At 42.5% G+C, this 17,898-nt stretch overlaps 1 protein-coding gene across 7 annotated transcripts in view; it reads right to left on the bottom strand.

Annotated features, from left to right (window-relative positions):
- The window catches only part of IMMP2L (inner mitochondrial membrane peptidase subunit 2), an 841,928-nt gene that overhangs the window by 741,381 nt on the left and 82,649 nt on the right, over positions 1 to 17,898 (bottom strand). The gene's annotated exons all lie outside the window — the stretch shown is intronic.

The raw sequence follows: 17,898 nt of genomic DNA, 5'->3' as shown, positions 1-17,898 counted from the left end.
GAGTTAGGCACCTAAGTACCTTTGTGAATCTAGCCCTATGTTCATCCTCCTTGATATAAAAAGCAAACACTGATGGTTTAGTAAAGTTGATGCCTCTTATGCCATCAATTATCCATAATTTGTAAATTGTCTTTTTTGGGAGCCTGTGAGAAAAAAGGTCATCCCACCAAAATATTTACATTCATTAAACTTATTCAGATAGTAATTTCAAGCTTGACATTGTCATTTCTCATTGTTTTTGTTAATAAAATAGTTTTACAACTTGAAAGCAATGTATAAAACAACAAATTAATTGGCACAAACCCTCAGCGAGGTAGGTATGTTGTTATTTTCCCCATTTTACCAATGATGTCAGATTTTTTTCATTGTTTTAGCATTGTTATGGAAATCACTCTAACGATATAATAAACTATGTTTGGCTTCAAGACCCTGTTAAGAATATAGGTCATTTTGAATTTAACTGATTCCAAATATTGCTGTGGAATATAACAATGCAACACCACTGCTCATGTTTTGCAGAAGTATTCTTACACAGTACCTTTCTTTAAAAGGAAATTGAGAGAAGCATTCAAAGAAGCTTCATGTATGATAGTAGAAAGATTACTATCTCTACAGTGGTTTTTCATAAGGCTATGAATCCACTCCCTGTGGTCAAAAGTAGTATATTAGATGATAGTGGCCCACAAGAAAGAAGAGGTCTGGGGAAAACAAGTAATTCATATGGGGCTAATTAAGGTTACCAGAGAGAGGTGTGTCTGACCACAGGACTGGAGGTCAGTAGCTCCTGTACTCTAATTAGAGTTGGACAAATACCAGATTTTTCATTTGCGTGGTAGTTCTTGGGGGCAGAAAAAATGGTTTGATCTGAACTGAAATTTTTCAGAATTTTCAGCAAATCAAAAAAGCCCACAAAAATTCATTTCAGGTTGAATGAAACGTTTAATTTAACCCAAAATGAAACATTTAGTTTCCAGATACTTTCAAGTTCTTTTTAAGAAAGCAAAGGAAAGGAAGGACTAGATCAACAAAACAGTAGGTGGTGGTGCAATGCCCCCATCCTACTTAATAGCCTAGTGGTTAGGGCACTCCCCCTGGGATGCCCAATGACTACTGAGGTATTTTATAAAAAGTGGAACAGCATCCACAAGAAAGATTAAGAAATCCCCACCCCATAACAGCAAATAGCTCAGTGGTTAAGGGACTCACCTGGGAGGGGGGAAACCTGGTTCCCTGCTACAGAAGCAGAGATTCAAACCTAGGTCTCCCATATGAATGCCATAAGCACAAGGATATTGGTTATGGGGTGGAACGACCTGCTTCTCCTATGGCATATAGGTACCCTTGTGAATCTAGCTCAAATATTTTTCTACAAAACTATTCCACAAATTTGTGTCAAATCTGCAAATAGCGTCAGGTGATCCACAACTGCATTTCTTGGCAAATAAACGATTTGCCCAATAAATTTTTCTCAGCTCTAGTTATAATTCCACCTCCGCATCTGAGGCGAGAGTTCAGTGATTTTCAAAACACTAGTAGGTACCTAAATACCTTTAAAAATCTGGCCCTGACTCTTTCTATGTCCTCAGGCAATGTAACATAGGAAAACACTGCTTACTTAGTTCACGGAGATATGAGCTGCATGAGTTTTCACGTACAGAACATCAAAATGGATGGGACACAAGGTTAATCTGTGTATTTCTATATAATTTTCCGGTGTTAGCTTTTATTTTAGTAATTTTTTTGGAGTTTGACTAAAAATCACTGATAGAAAGGAATGTTACATTGCTTTCAGTATTCTAGTGTATTAAGAGATCCCCACCCCGTAACAGCTAATTGCCTGGTGATTAAGGGACTCACCTTATAAATCCATGGTACACCCTCACCTTAAATATTGTGTGCAGTTCAGGTCCCCCTCTCTCTCCCCCCATCTCAAAAAAGATATATTAGAATTGGAAAAGGGCAACAAAAATATTTAAGGGTATGGAACACACGAGAAGAGATTTAGAGTTTGGGACTTCTCAGATTGGAAAAGAAATGACTAAGAGGGGATATGATAGAGATCTAATAAAATCGTGACTGATGGGGAGAATAAGAAGTGCTATTTACTCCTTCACATAACCCAAGAACCAGGGTTCACCTGATGAAATTAATAGGCAGCAGCTTTAAAACAAACAAAAGGAAGTATATTTTCACACAACGCACAGTGAACTTGTTGAACTCGTTGCCAGGGGATGTTGTGAAGGCCAAAACTATAACAGGCTAAAAAAAGAATTAGATAAGTTCATGGAGGATAGGTCCACCAATGGCTATTAGCCAAGATGGTCAGGGATGCAACCACTTGCTCTGGGTGTCCCTAGTCTCCGATTGCCAGAAGCTGGGAGTGGACAACAGGGGCTGCTGAATCACTCAATGATTGCCTGTTCTGTTTATTCCCTCTGAAGCATCTGGCACTGGCCACTGTCAGAAGATAGGATACAGGGCTAGATGGACCATTTGTCTGACCCAGTATTGCAGTGGATAACACAACTTCAGGTACATGCCTTCAAAACAGCTAAGAGAACAATAGAACCATTAGTGGGAGATGCTACTTCCTAACACCAGGAAAGTTAATAGGTTTTGTTTTGCCAAGCCTGGGCAATCAATTGGAAGTGGGGAGAGTAAGTGGCCCTGGATGTATCAGTGAAAAAGGATGTCTCATTAAGAGACAAAGAGAGAAGGCTGCAAGCAGTATAGGCCAGTGGTTTTCAAACTGTGGGTCGCGACCCAGTACTGGGTCACGGAATGTAAGGCACTGGGTCACGGCAGCTCTGGTCAGCACTACCGACCGGGATATTAAAAGTCCTGTTGGCGGTGCTGTCCGGCTAAGCCAGGCTAGTCCCTACCTGTTCCGACCCTGTGCTGTGCCCCGGAAGTGGCCAGTAGCAGGTCCAGCTCCTAGGCTGGGGGGTCACGGGGTTCCGTGCGCTGCCCCCACCCCGAGTACCAGCTCCACACTCCCATTGGCTGGGAATCTGCCACTGGCTGCTTCTGGGACACAACGCAGTCCGCAGTATCAGGACAGGCGGGAAGCCTGCCTCTGCACCCCGGCTGCGCCGCTGACTGGGAGCTTAAGTGAAGCTAAGCTGAAAATGTCATTCACAAAATAAGGATGAAAAAGAACACCCAATACAGTTAGAATCCCTAGCAAGATAAAATGTAGTAAGATTTTAAATTTTTATTGATTATGTCACTTTTAGTCATATCTTCTACTGTATGCACAGTGATACATGATCTCTGAAATACAAGCACTATGGGAAAATGTGCAGGAGTATATAGTGCCATCTCACATAATATAATGTCCCAGTGAAATTCCTTCAAATTCTTGAACAGAAGTATGGAACAAAGAAGAGTCTGACCACAGTGACTTCTTCCCAGGTTTTACTCTGAGCTCTGTTTCAGGACACTGAGGCCTACATTTCCTAAGAGCACACTCACTTTTGCATGCATTCAACCCCAATCTTACACACACATTTGGAGTGTGCAAAACTGAGCAAATGCATTTTTGCAAAATTAGACTTGAGAGTCTAATCAGTATTCTGTAGATAATCAAGTACTGCAGACAAGTTCCATAGATCAGTTTAGTCTCAGGGCTCATGATACACAATAAATACATTTATTTTGCATAAATTTCAGTTAGCACAAGATGGCTCTCTGCATTACAGATGTGAATACAGGAGACGTTAGCCATGGGGTCTGGGTCTATAATCTACTGCTTGCATAACTCCCACTGACATCCACAAGAATTGGGCAAACAGGTGGAAAGGGGATGAGGCCACATTATGCTTCATTCTGATAATATAGGCATAGCTTTGTAAAGATTAATGCAGGAAGGCCCATGACTTACAAAGAAGCATTGTCAAAGCTGTTTTAAGTTACTTTACATTAAAAAGTGTACTTTTTTTACTACACAATTGCCTTGGCTACTGCTTTTAAAAATAAATTAAAATACATATACCCTTTGTACTACCCGATGATCAACTATAGCATAATATTTGGATAGAGTATTTTATCATTTTAATTGTTTTAACTTCATGTTCTCAAGCCTGTTCCTTGCATTATATGAAAATAGAACTGCCTCAGGCAGAAGGCAAGAATGCTGTGCAGTTATTGCCCCATAACTGTATACTAATTTCTCAATTATACAATTTCTTGCACTCTGACTGGCTGAAGAGGACTGATTTACTTAATGGCTGCATGGTTATTTCTCAGTGACCACACAATGAAACCTCTTCACTTTGTCAATAGTTCACAGAACTTCACATCTACATACAAAACATGGCCACATCAACTTCTGACACCTTCTCCCACACTGTCAATGTTCTTTACTTGTTTAGTAAAATTTGATTTAAAAGTTAATTATGGTTAGTATGAGGATCACTTTTTGCAATAGGCAAAAAGAAGTGAGGTTGGAATGAAAAGAATGAGCACATTTCAGTATAATAATGACAAACCTACAAGCCTCTTTGTTGATCCAGCAAATAACCATATTCTGATTTAATAAACATGAAGGGTGAAATCCTGCCCCTATTGAAGTCAACAGAAAATTCCCACTGACTTCAGAAAATAGTAAGAACTCTGACATCCTCATTTAAGTAAATCTTCATCTATATAAACTACAGTAGATGTGACATGATCCAAAACATTTTCAAACACAGTACTTCACATTTTAGATAGTTTACCCGTCTAGAAAACAAGCACAATACAAAACAAATTCCCAGCTCTCATTTTTCTCCACTACTTCCACCATGTTGGATGACTATTCAGTTTAAACCTTCCAGGTTTACAAGTATAAAATTATTCTGTTTAACAGTATTATGTATTTTGATTTTCATTCTGTAGTCTCAGCATAGCAGAATAAAATAAAGTGTGCACTTTTCTTTACAGAATGACTGGGATTTTTCACTGACAATGCTGTTATGCCAAGCAAAATCTCTGTCAAGCCATTTTAAGTTTCATATAATGCAATGCCATTAAAAGCAATTGCCAGACTTAATGGTACACTAGCCTTGTGTAACTCTGGCATCCCCTTAAATTTATTCCATTAGTCATTTCATGAAGTCTTTTTAACTTTCCTTCATCAGTTGTCCTCTTGTTTTCAATTTATCAATTCTTATGCTTACTTCACAGGACCATATTTCACTTTCCAATAACATTCTTCATTTAAATGTTCAAAAATTACAGTACATGATATATTGGGAAGGTTATGGTCCACAGGAATGCATGTGGGAGCCATAGGAAAATGTTCATGCTCCTGCCCTGATTTGAGCCTTCCAGAGAAACCTGGACCCACATTACCCAGAGGGGTCTCCTGGGAAGGGGGGTTGATGTCATCACCCACAGGTCTCGAACCTGGGTCTGCCATGCTCCAACTCTCCATCTGGCAGCCTGCTGATGATTGCTTACCTGGGACTCATGAAGCCCAGTCCCAATTTGAGGCTCCACCCTTGCATGCCTATTGGCGGAGTCTGGTAGCAGCTGATTGTCCTGCTGGCCCTACTTAAGCCAGCAACAAGCACAAGAAGCTCTCTGAACAACTGGGCTCCACCCTGTTCTGGACTGTGCCTTGTGCTACCTGTTCCTTCTCCCGCTCCCCCAGCTTGATTTCCTGGCATCCTGACCTGGTGTGACTCCTGGCATCTGATTTATGATTCTGACCTCCAGTTTGTCTCCTGACATCCTGACCCAGCCTGACTCGTCTTGTACCGCAGACTCTGGATCTGACTAATAGGTCTGGCCACCCATGACCTGGCTATGACAAGGGCCTGCTCAGCCCCCAGTAAATTAGCCTATACACTGATTAAATATTAAATATCAAAGCATTTAACACATGCACTTTTAAATGAAATGTTTCTCTCTATTCATCTTGATACAAAAACTCGAGTTTTCCTTTAAAACGCCCATACAAAAATACTGTTCCAAATCCCTCTTAGATCAGTGAGAAACTAATTAAATCAAGTTACTGAACTGTATCAATAAACAGTGGCTTTAATTCTGTCAACTTAATACCATTAATGCCAACCATAAATTGTCATGTTTACAATGAAACCATGAAAAAGTCACAGCTTAGCTACATAATAAGTTATGCTCTCTTGTGTGACTTTAATGGGTTCGGTTAGCGTGATAACAGCAGCTTACCAATTTAAAATGTTCAGACTTCATTTTGTCAGCATCTGTGATCCAAGGGATCATTCATGAAGTATGACCTTTTCCCCCCATGTGGTTTATCAACTTAACAATTTAAAAAACAAAAAATACAAACAAACAAGACGACCCACCTAAATCTGAGCATGGAAACAGTATGAAAGACAGCCAACGCTACCCATTTAGTGTACTACTAGAACTAATTAAACAGATGATTTATCATGGCACAAAGAAAAACATATGGTACCGTTAAAGACTCCTGCTGGTATACTCTCTTTCATTTTATTTTTATATCACATTTTTAAATAGACTACACAGTGATTGTCACTTTAAGGAAAATCTTCTATCACAATAGGAGGGCCCAGAATTGTGTAGGGAGAGGAAAGAAAGAAATATTTTACAGACCATAGGATGGAGAGAGACACTACCTGTCAAATGTTATTAATAACAGAAGTGGGTAAATTATCCTGCCAGGAATACTTATTTGAACTTTTCCCACTAAATTCATGTTTAAATTTCAAACAATAAAAGGCCCTATTATGGCATTCCTAAATATAACACTCCTAGGACATCTCATTTTGGGAGAGAAATTCAGAGATAAATTTTAATGAATCTTGGGTATTTAAGTTGGTGTTACTTACACCTTCTTCTGGCCCTTGAGGATATGTCTACACTGTGATTAAAAACCCACAGCAGGCCTGTGCCAGCTGACTTGGGCTCGCAGGGCTCAGGCTAAGAGGTTGTTTACTTGCGGTGTAGATGTTTGGGTTTGGGCTTGGGCTGGAGCCCAGACTCTAGGACCCAGCAAGGTGGGAGGGTCCTAGAACTTGGCTGCAACTCAAGCCTGAACATCTCCACCGCAGTTAAACAGCCCCTTACTCCTAGTGCCTATGTGACTTAAAAGCCTAAATTCTATTTTCAAAAGATGTAGGTAATTAAAAGCCTAAGTTTGCGGACATTCAATGAGATAGTCATATGTGCCTACGTCACTTTTGAAAATGGGATTTAGGAACTTGTGAAAAATTTACCCCCAAGCTCTAAAGGAAACCCCGCATTTCTCAGACCATGCTCCCTTACATTCTCCACTACTTCACCAGGCCACATAGAAGACTATGCATGGGTGAAAACCTTATTTCCCCTGACTTCCTAATGGCTCATAAACTTACTTTTAGAGCTCTGCAGCCTCAAGAGAATTCCCCATATAACTGGAACCCTACAAACAACTGTACCAGTGCCCCTAGCAATGTCTGTATCTGGGGCTATGCAGAGTTCAGAATTCCATGAGATCCCACAGATACTTAGAAACCACTTTTAATTTAATTAAATAATTCCTTCCATCCACCTCAAACTTCACAGGCATAACTGAAGGCACCAGCCCCCATAGAGACAAAAAGTTTAAAACATATTTGGAGACTGTAGCCCAAGCTGTTTTTGAGTTATAATTTATCAAAAACAAACATTTTGGGAAAATATTCATGATACTATCTGTGCCTGTTTTGTTTTAGGGTTTATCTGTAATAACACTTAGCTCGGCGCAAGTTGGGGTATAAATCTACCCTGCACCAAGTGTCTATGTGCACCCTACTGCTGCACACTAGAAGTTCAGTAATGAGTTTGGTCAACGCAACTTTGAAATGGGAGTAGATTAACATGCACTAGGGAACTCAGTGTATGGCAGTAGAGTCCACAGAGACACTTAGTGCACAGCAGGCTAGTACAGTGTAGATTTATACCTCAGCTTGCCACAAATTAAGTGTTCATATAGACAACGCCTTAGACTCTCCAGAAAAATCTAAGACCAGGCCAGTAAAATTTCAGATGGATCAGGTTAAGTTTGGCAAATTTACATAAGAGTATGTGTAGATCAGTTTAATAAAGGACTGAATAAAGGTATAGGCCTGGTTTTCCTCTCACTCACACCAGGAATAGGTCAGGAATAATTCCAGGAAATCAAATTAATAAAGTCTAGATATTTTAATAATCTAGTGTGAGGTGGAGGAAGAGGGCAAAAAATACCAGAATACATAGAATTTGACTGCCAAAATTCTCAGAAAACTCGCTTTAATCTCAAGTGTCCAGAATTCAACTATTAGACATTTGGTAAGTCAATGACTGAAAACACGCAAAATTGCTATTCACAGTGAGGTAAAAGTGAGAAGCATCTGCCTATTTAAATACAAACTCTGAAAAAAACAGAACTCAAATAAGAGTTTTAAAGTGTCATGCAGCTTTATCAATCTTTATGTCTACTTTTTTTAAAATTATCTATTCAGTGCTGCAGATGGACAATACAATTTTTTAATTCTACCAGCACTAGCTATACATTACTGCCTAAGCAGAAAGTTCAGATGCTTTCTAATTCTAATACAGAAATAAAATGTCACTGAAATAAATAAAGTCCTACAGCTCTGTGTAAAAGAGACTGAATGAATTGATACAAAATACAATTCTCAGTGCTTTGGTAGTGAATCCCTTTTATACCCAGCACAAAGTCTCTATCATTGTTACAGTTGCACAGTCCCAGGTAGGTCACAGATACTGGGCCTGCAGCAAACTAATCTACAAAGTGGAACAAAGTGAACTACCTTTACTGATCACATGAAAAAGCAGTGAGCAAGTGGTATGTCTATAGCTCAGAAATCATAAGCTTAAATGGTTTCTTTATAACTCTTTTGTAATTATTTTCTGAGTAGATGCTTATTTTGCAACTTTTTATTTTCATAACATTCAGAGACCGAAAATAAAAATCAGCTATACTGACGGATCTTCCACTTTATGGTTTCTTGCTGCTATAAGTTATGCAATTTACTAGAGAAAATTGTATGTTCACATAAATATAGCAAATGTGCACAGTTCTGTTCTAGCACAGTTACAACTACCACTCAAATAAGCATACTCATGCTAATCCTGGCCTCTGCTTTGCCAATAATGTCAGTTTGGATTGCCCATTTACATTTGCCCCTTTATACTTTATCCCACGGCTTTCTTTTATGCATAGGATGAGCGCCCATAAAAATCCACAGGACATCACATTGTTCTCCTTCAGATCACCCCTTAAAATTCATCTCTGACATGATGCCTAAAAAAAGACTGATAAAAGGTTGTATCTATTTGTAGTAGCCACCTGATGTCTATAATCATATACTGTACTTAGACTGGACTCTTGGGTCTGAGACAATCTTCTTGTTAAATGTTTGTAAGCTGACTAACACAAAGGGGCTAGAAGCTCTAGGCGCTACTGCAATACAAATAGGTAATAATAGTTATAAACTCAGACCCCATACAAATATGGTAGCTTCTGCTTCGAGAACTGAATTTCTCAGGCAAATGTAGAAAAGATGACTTGAGGAATAAGTGAACAATATCACACATTTTTCCATTTTGTTTTTAATTAATCATTTCTGAAGCAGAACAAGAACTCAGGTTTAGGTCCTTGCTTTTTCAAAGTCTGCTCCTCAAACTATGAGTACCATGCCATATTTGATTAGCTAAGGTACTGGGCTAAGAGCCCTCTGCTTTACACAGAAGGGATGATAATGCTGAAGAGGCCTCAACTCTGAAATGCACTTCCTCCCCCACCAGAATACAGATTTCGTAAGGTTCGGGTTTAGCTGTAAAATGTATCTGTTCTCCCATGTTTTTTTCTTGTAGGGTGGGATGGAGGGTTGACTGTTGGATAGAGTCTGGGGTAACATGTTTAGATTTGGACATTAGTCCATTTTGCACTTTAGATAGAGTAGTTTTACTAATATTTTATCCAAGAATCTATATGTTTAGAAACCTATGTTTAGATGGGCACACCTTAAATAAATTGAAATGAAGTTTAAGTAAATATATTTTTATTATTATACTATCAAGATGCAGATGTCCACACACTGCTCTGCCAGTGATACCAGCCTTCATTACCCACTTGCAATGGATTGCCATGAAGGGGTCCAAGGACTGAAGCTCTGTAAAACTGTGTACAGAAGAGGAGTCTATGAGTCTATAAGTATGTTGCCCTAGTGACTAGGACTGGGCGAAATTTTCCAACTGAAATTTTTCAGTGAAAAATGCAGATTTGGAAACACAAAGATTTTGTGGATTAATGTCACTTTCACCAAATCATTTGGCAAAATAAGATCAAAAAATACCCCAATGAGAATTCCAAATAAATTGACACATTTTCTTTGATTTTTTTAACCTTATTAATTTTTTGATTCAAAATGACTTTTTTCAAAATGTCCTTAATTTTTCTAATTTAAAAACATTAAATGTTTGACATCAACCCAAAACGTTTTTTTTTTTAATTTATAATTCACCAAGAACTTATAAAAAAAATTCTTTTCTGGTTCAACACAAAACATTTTCCCTTCCCCCCTCCCATTTTTTTGGAATTATCCTCAAACTAAGAAATATGTTATTTGCCCACCTCTGTCAGTGACATCTTTTCCTTGGAGTCTGGGCCCGACCTGGGCCAAGATGCAATTGGAACATTAAGAGCCAAGAGCTGGAGGCAGTTAGCTCCTTTACACTCTCCTCCTAAGTCAGTCTCCTGATCACGTCTGTTGCTGTGAGCTCTCTTCAGATTATTAATATATATCTGAATGCAATACGCCAGGGACAGTCACTACAGAATTGAATAGAGAAGCTCTCTTACCTTACGTTATGCCTGTGAATGTACAGTCCAAAATTATATTGGCCTCTTTTACTGCCACCCTGCATTGCAAATTCATTGCTAATTTTCCGTTCATTATTAGGAAACTGAATAATTCCAAATTAGATTTACACCGAGAGGCAAATTCTCTGGTAGAGTACCTTTATTCTGCATTTAAAGTCAAGAAGGTCCAGCAAATTATCATTGCCTTTGATTATCATTTCATTAATATACCATTCTTTGTCATTAGCACAGTTATTCACAAAAAGGGTAACATATATTTATCTTTGAAATAATTAAAAAACCTTTCCCCTATGAATTTTACAACTCAAAGCCCTGATGATCAATATAAAAGCCCCTTTTACTCTTGATCTTACACATCAATGAGGTGAGCTCATTTTCAAGTGCTTTGTCTCAAAATAATTTAAACACTATATGTCTCGTCACGGAAGACCAGCTGTTATTTTAGAACAGTGTTTAGGCATTTTGTTTTTCAAATCTGATTGGCAGAAAATTTTTAAACATGCTTTTAAAATGGTTGTGTCTAGCTTACCTTGGTCAACTAAATAGCTTTTGAACTCTGTTAGCCTGAACCATTTTAAAACTGTTTAAAGGCAGGGCAAACCTCTGTACTGTACAAATGGACACTGACTTTGGAAAATAAAATATGACCTACACAGTCAAATGGCAATTATAAACTGATTTGAAAACTAAATTCCATGGTTCATATTGTATCTTATTATTTATATTGAATGAGTAAGAAATCTTACAGGTAGGAATCCAAAAATACAAAAGGCACACAACACTGAAAAATAACTGAGGGTGAATTAACTCAATATTTCACAATCTTTGTTCACTTCAGGTTCAGTCCTAAAACTATCATGAATTCAAATGACATTCTTATTTTTTCTGAATAATACAGAGTACAGTTTGTACTCCCTTAATAATTATGCTGAAAATTACTGATAACATTTAAAAGTGTTTAGCTTCTGAATAAGAATGTGTAGCCTTTATTTTAAATTGAATGATTGATAGTTCTGTGTTAAATCACAGTGAGTCCACCTCCTGTGTGACCACAGTGTTAAGATTGATAGGGTGGAAAAAACCTGTTACCTACCTTTTCGTAACTGTTGTTCTTCGAGATGTGTTGCTCATGTCCATTCCATTTTAGGTGTGCACACGCCCACGTGCACAGTTGTCAGCGATTTCTGCCTTAGCATTATCAGTAGGGCCGCCTGTGGCGCCATCTGGAGTGGCACTCCCATAATAGAATGGATATGAGCAACATCTCAAAGAACAAAGTTATGAAAAGGTAGGTAACCGTTTTTTCTTCTTCGAGTGCTTGCTCATGTCACTTCCATTTTAGATGACTCACAAGCAATATCCAGGGAGGTGGGCTTGGAGTTCACAGCTTAGCGGCTTGCAGTACTGTCCTACCGAAGCCAGCATCGTTCCACTATGCACCGACCCAGCAGGCCTGGGACGTAAAGCTATGGACAGACGACCAGATGGCCACTTTACAGATGTCCTGGATAGGCACATGGGCCAGAAAGGCTGCCAAAGAGGCCTGCGCCCAGGTAGAGTGAGCGGTGATGATCACCGAGGGTGGCATCTTCGCTCGGTCATAGCAGAAGCAAATGCAGGCAATGATCCAAGAAGAAATTCTTTGAGTGGATACAGGGCACCCTTTCATCCTGTCAGCCACACCAATGAATAATTGCGTCAACTTACGGAATGGCTTGGTCCTGTCAATGTAGAAGGCCAGAGCCCTCGTGATGTCCAGGACAAGTAGCCTACGCTCCTCCTCCAACTTATGTACCTTCGGAAAGAAGACCGGTATGTAAATGTCCTGTCTCGAATGAAACTGAGATACTACCTGGGGAAGAAAAAACAGATGCAGGCTTAGCTGGACCTTGTCCTTGTATATGACCATGTTTGGCAGCTCTGAAGTGAGAGCCCGAATTTTGGATACTAGGCGGGCCAACATCACTGTGACCAGGAATGCGACCTTCCAGGAAAGGAGAAAGAGAGAGCAGGAAGCCAGAGGCTCAAAGGCAGGATCCATAAGCTGCAACAGCACCAGATTCAAGTCCCATGGCGGGACGGGGTCCCTGACTTGCGGGAAGAGGCCCTCTAGGCCTTAAGGAATCTGGCTGTGATATCCTGAGCACAAACCGATCTGGCCTCGAATGGCGGATGGAAGGCTGAGATAGCCACTAGATGGACCTCGATCAATGAGAGGGACAAGCCCTGGAGCTTGAGATGTAGAATAAGCTGCAGCGAAGCCTGCTCAGGACGAACACCTTTGTCCACAATCCAGCAGGTGAACTGTTTCCACTTTGCCAGGGAGGTAGCTCTGGTGGAGGGCTTCCTACTTCCCAACAGGATGCACTGAACCTCTGCTGAACACTGCTGCTCCTGCATGTTTACCCACGCAGCAGCCAAGTCATCAGATGTAACACTGCCAGGTTGGGTTGCAAAAGACTGCCGTGGTTCTGAGACAACAGGTCCGACCTGAGCGGGAGCTGGAATAGGGTCCATCAGAGTGCTGAATCAGTGTTGGCGCAGCCACGCCAGCACTATGAGCACTATGAGGATGACTCTCGTCCTTTCCTGTTTGATCTTTGTAAGGACCCTGGGTAGCAATGACACCAGAAGGAAGGCATGCATCAAAGCCCCTGACCACGGGATCATAAAGATGTCCGACAGGGATCCGCCGTCCATGCCCCCAGTTGATCAGAAGATATGGCATTTTTTGTTCTGCCTGGATGCAAACAGGTCCACCTGGGGAGTTCCCCACCTGCGGAAGATGGAATTGAACACCTCTGGATGAAGGGACCACTCGTGGCGAGACGAGAACTTCCTGCTGAGGCAATCTGCCAAAGCGTTCTTGGTTCCTAGAAGGTGAGCGGCTACGAGATGGATGTTGTGCTGCAGACAGAAGTCCTAGAGCCAGAGGGCTTCTTGGCAGAGGGCAAACGACCTGGCTCCACACTGCCTGTTGTCACAGAAGACGGTAGCCATGTTGTCCATCAGGACCTGAACCACTCTGTCTTGAATCTAAGGTAGAAAGGTTTGGCAGGCTAGTCGAATTGCCCTGAGTTCCCTGACATTGATATGCAGGGAACAATCGTGACTGGACCAATCTTGAGTGCTGAGAGCGCCCAGGTAGGCTCCCCATTCCCAGTCTGGAGGCTGGGACCACAAAGGGAACTCCTTCCAGCATCGACATGAGATCCTACCATCAGAGGAGGGACCACAGTACATTGTCCAGAATCCTGACCACCCAGTCCATGCTGTGCCAGTTTGGGACATAGACCGACACCAGCCACGACTGAAGGGGTCTGAGGCCGAGTCGTGCATGCCGGACACATGTGGGCGGTGGTGAGCGGGTGGGCCCACAGGCCCGTGATGAGAACCGAGTCTCGGGGAGGAAGGCCTTGGTCTGAATGGAGTCAAGGACTGCTCCGATGAATTCTAGGTGTTGTAATGTATGTATCATTCATTATTAACCCCAGATTGAGACAGGTGGAACATACCAGACTGCGATGCCTCTATACCTGATCTGGAGACAGCCCCCTTATCAACAAGTCATTGAGGTACGGGTACATTTGGACTCCCTGACGTCTCAGGTAAGCGGCCACAGGCGCTATACACTTTGTGAACACACTCGGGGCCAACGAGAAACCAAAGGGCATTACCGTGAACTGGATATGGCACTGGCCCAACATGAAACGGAGGAAGCACCAGTGCCCCGGGAAGATGGAAATATGCATTCTTTAAGTTGAGGATGGCGTATCTATCTCCCGGATCCAGGGAGGGAATGACGGAGGCCAGGGAGACCATGCGAAACATCAATTTCTTGAGAGACTTGTTGAGGCGATGCAGGTCTAAGATGGGTCTGAGGCCCCGCCTTTGCCTTTTAGAATTAGGAAGTAGCGGAAGTAAAAGCCTCTTTATTCCATGTTCCGAGAAACCTTTTCCACTGCCCCAGGTGCAGGAGGTTTTCGACCTCCTGAACGAGGAGTTGCTTGTGAGAAGAGTCCCTGAAGAGGGACGGGGAATGGGAGTGGAAGGGATGGTCGGCTATAAACTGCAGGGTATAGCCCGACGAAACTGTATCAAGCACCCAGCGGTCCGACTGCTTCTGGTCCCCCTGACTTCTGGGAGGGTAAGGTTGGGCAGCCAGGCGGGAAGAGGACAGGTAGCGTCTCTTAGGCCCCTTATCCTTGTTCTTCCTCCTGTAGGAGCCAGACCTGGGAGCCCCCCAGGACCTAGACTGCGATGGAGGAGGCGGCGGCAGAGGTTGGAGCGGTTTCCTGGACTGGGGACGGGTGTGCGAGCCCAGGGAGCGGAGAATGGCTAAGGAGTCCTTGAGTCCATGAAGCCTAGAGTCAGTCAGCTCAGAGAAGAGCACCAAATCCTCAAATGGGAGGTATTGGATCATGGTCTGCATGTCTTGGACAGCCCAGAAGCCTGCAACTAGGAGCTGTGTCTCATGGCCATCACCAATGCGACCACCCTGGCAGCCGAGTAAGATACTCAATGCCCTTTGCAGGGACATAGTATTTCTTTTCCACTTTCTTTGATGTTGGCGGAATAGAGGAGGGTGTTTGCCATACCAATTTAGCTATTTTGAACACCCCTAGGTGGACTGGCAACACAATCTTAGCTGGTGTGGTGGCCAAGATGACATTAAAGAGGTCATTTGCCTCCTCAGCGACCTCCTCAATCTGCAGGCCAAGGCTGTTTGCCACCCATTTAAGGAGGGCCCAGTGCTCCTGAAAATCGTTTCATGGGGCTGCTGGTGAAGGATGGGCTGGCTACCACCTCAGCCGGGGACGACGATGACGACAATTGCACCACCTGCAGAAGTGTATTGTTCATTTCCTTGTCGCCGTCAGTGCCGGGGTGCAGTGCGCCGCCACAGCCTCCACCTCAGTACTGTGATCTGACTGCAGTGCCGGTGGTGCCACGGCTGGCTTGTCTGATGCGACCAGGGAGGATTGGACCAGCACCACTGGCAACCCCCACGGGTTCCAGTACTGCTACTGGGGCAACCACTGTCCCTGCTGTATTGGCACTAGCCCTATCTCCCGTGTTGGTGAAGAGTCGCCCCTTGTCAGTGACGGGCTGAAGTCATGACCTGACCCCGATCACTGCCCCTCCAGCGACCACGACGGGGCCATGAATGTAGGGCTGGGGCAGGGGGTTGGGGTGCATTGCGGTGTGCAGGAAGGGGGTCAGGACAAGGAGTTGGACCACAGGAGGGGTGCGGGGTGTACGAGGGAGCTCAGGGCAGTGGTGCGGAGTGTGGGAGGGGGCTCGGCATGGGGTTGGGGTGCAGGAGGGGACTCAGGGCAGAGAGCTGGGGTGCAGGGTGCGGCAGGGGCTCAGGGCAGAGGATTGGGCTGCAGGAGGGGTTCGGGGTACGGGCTCCGGCCCAGCGCCGCTTACCTGGAGTGGCTCCGGGGTGGCAGTGGCGCGCACCGGGGCCAGGGTAGGCTCCGTGCCTGCCTGCGCCGCTCCGGGAAGCAGCCAGCAGCACATCCCTGCGGCCCCTGGAGGAGGGGGGACAGAAGGCTCCATGTGCTGCCCTTGCCTGTGGGTCCCTCCCCTGAAGCTCCCATTGGCTGCGGTTCCACGTTCCCGGCCAATGGGAGCTTCGGGGGAGGTACCCGAAGGCAAGGGCAGCGCGCAGAGCCCTCTGTCCTCCCTTCCCCAGGGGCCGCAGGGACGTGGTGCCAGCCACTTCCCGGAGCGGCAGGGTTCAGTTTCTAGGTGCAATAGAAATAGAGACGGATTTAACCTGAAAAGTCCAAATCCAAAATTCAAACACTCCAAAATCTGTGAGAGGTATTGGATGAAGACTATTCAAATTTCAAGTTTCAGCGTGGCCCATTATAAATAGAAGACATTGATAAAGCCTATTGATTTGGGGTACCTTAACAGGTTGGGTGAGAAAGGTTAGCCTTGTGGTTAAGGCACTGGATTGAGACTCAGGATTAATAGCACTGCAAAAAATTTCTTGCGTAAAGTTTTAGCAAGTAGTTTATTTCTCTGCCTCAGCTCTTCATTTGATATCCTAAGTGAAGATAATAATCCTTCCCTACTTCACAAAGATATTGGAGGACACGAATGACAAACATTTGTGAGGTGGTCCGTACTAGAACAACAGAGTAGACAGATTGAGACTGCCTCTCTTCTCGTGTTTTATCCAGCATTTGGGATTAGCTGGGATGCTTTCACTGGTAGTACCTAGATTTGTAACTAGAAGCTGACCATTCTCAAGGAAGGGCAGAAACAATCTATGTTGTCCTTCAGTACAACATATGGAGTGGGTTGTTTTTTGCTTGTTTTTAAGTTCAACACAGTAGTTCTAGGATTTGATGTATATGACTTTATATTTTGTATATAAACCCTTAGATTTTGACAGGGTGGATAAAAATCACTGATTTTTTTTTTAAATTTACAAAATCAGATTTTTTTAATTTAAATCGGATTTTTTTGATAAAATGCTTTTTGAAGAAAAAACCTATCTAAAGATAGTTTTAATTAAGATACATTATAGCTCAAAGATATCATATCATGGAATAGGGATTATAAATTCTAATTCTATAGTATGAGACAATATATTCATGGAAAGTTTAAGAAAAGTTTTGTAAATGTGTTCTAATAGTTCATGGATTAGGGACCCAATCTCATAGGGCTACAGGAGCTTCTGTATAGATTATTTAGGTTAATCTTCGTATCTACCCAATGGGATTCAGTGCTCAGTCTAGAAGATACCATCAGAGATGCTTAGTTTTGCAGTTCTCAAACTGAATTTGTGTCTCCAGAGATAACATGCTTGTTAACAGCAAAAATGTTTTAAAATAAATAAATAATACATAGAGGTGAGAAATAACAGACCTCAACCCTGTTGTCCCTCTACAAATTTGTGTACATGAAGTTAAACACTTACATCTATCTAAAAGTGCGAAGTTTCAAAAAGTTCAATGAATAGAAGATTGTTGGGGCGGAATAGATCTGGACAAGGAGAAGTGGTCCGGAGATAAAATATGAGAAGGGAAGGACAGGCA

This window comes from Chrysemys picta, chromosome 1 (genome assembly GCF_011386835.1).
Source record: "Chrysemys picta bellii isolate R12L10 chromosome 1, ASM1138683v2, whole genome shotgun sequence".
NCBI classification, from domain to species: domain Eukaryota; kingdom Metazoa; phylum Chordata; order Testudines; family Emydidae; genus Chrysemys; species Chrysemys picta.
This window is presented reverse-complemented; position numbering and strand designations above follow the sequence as displayed.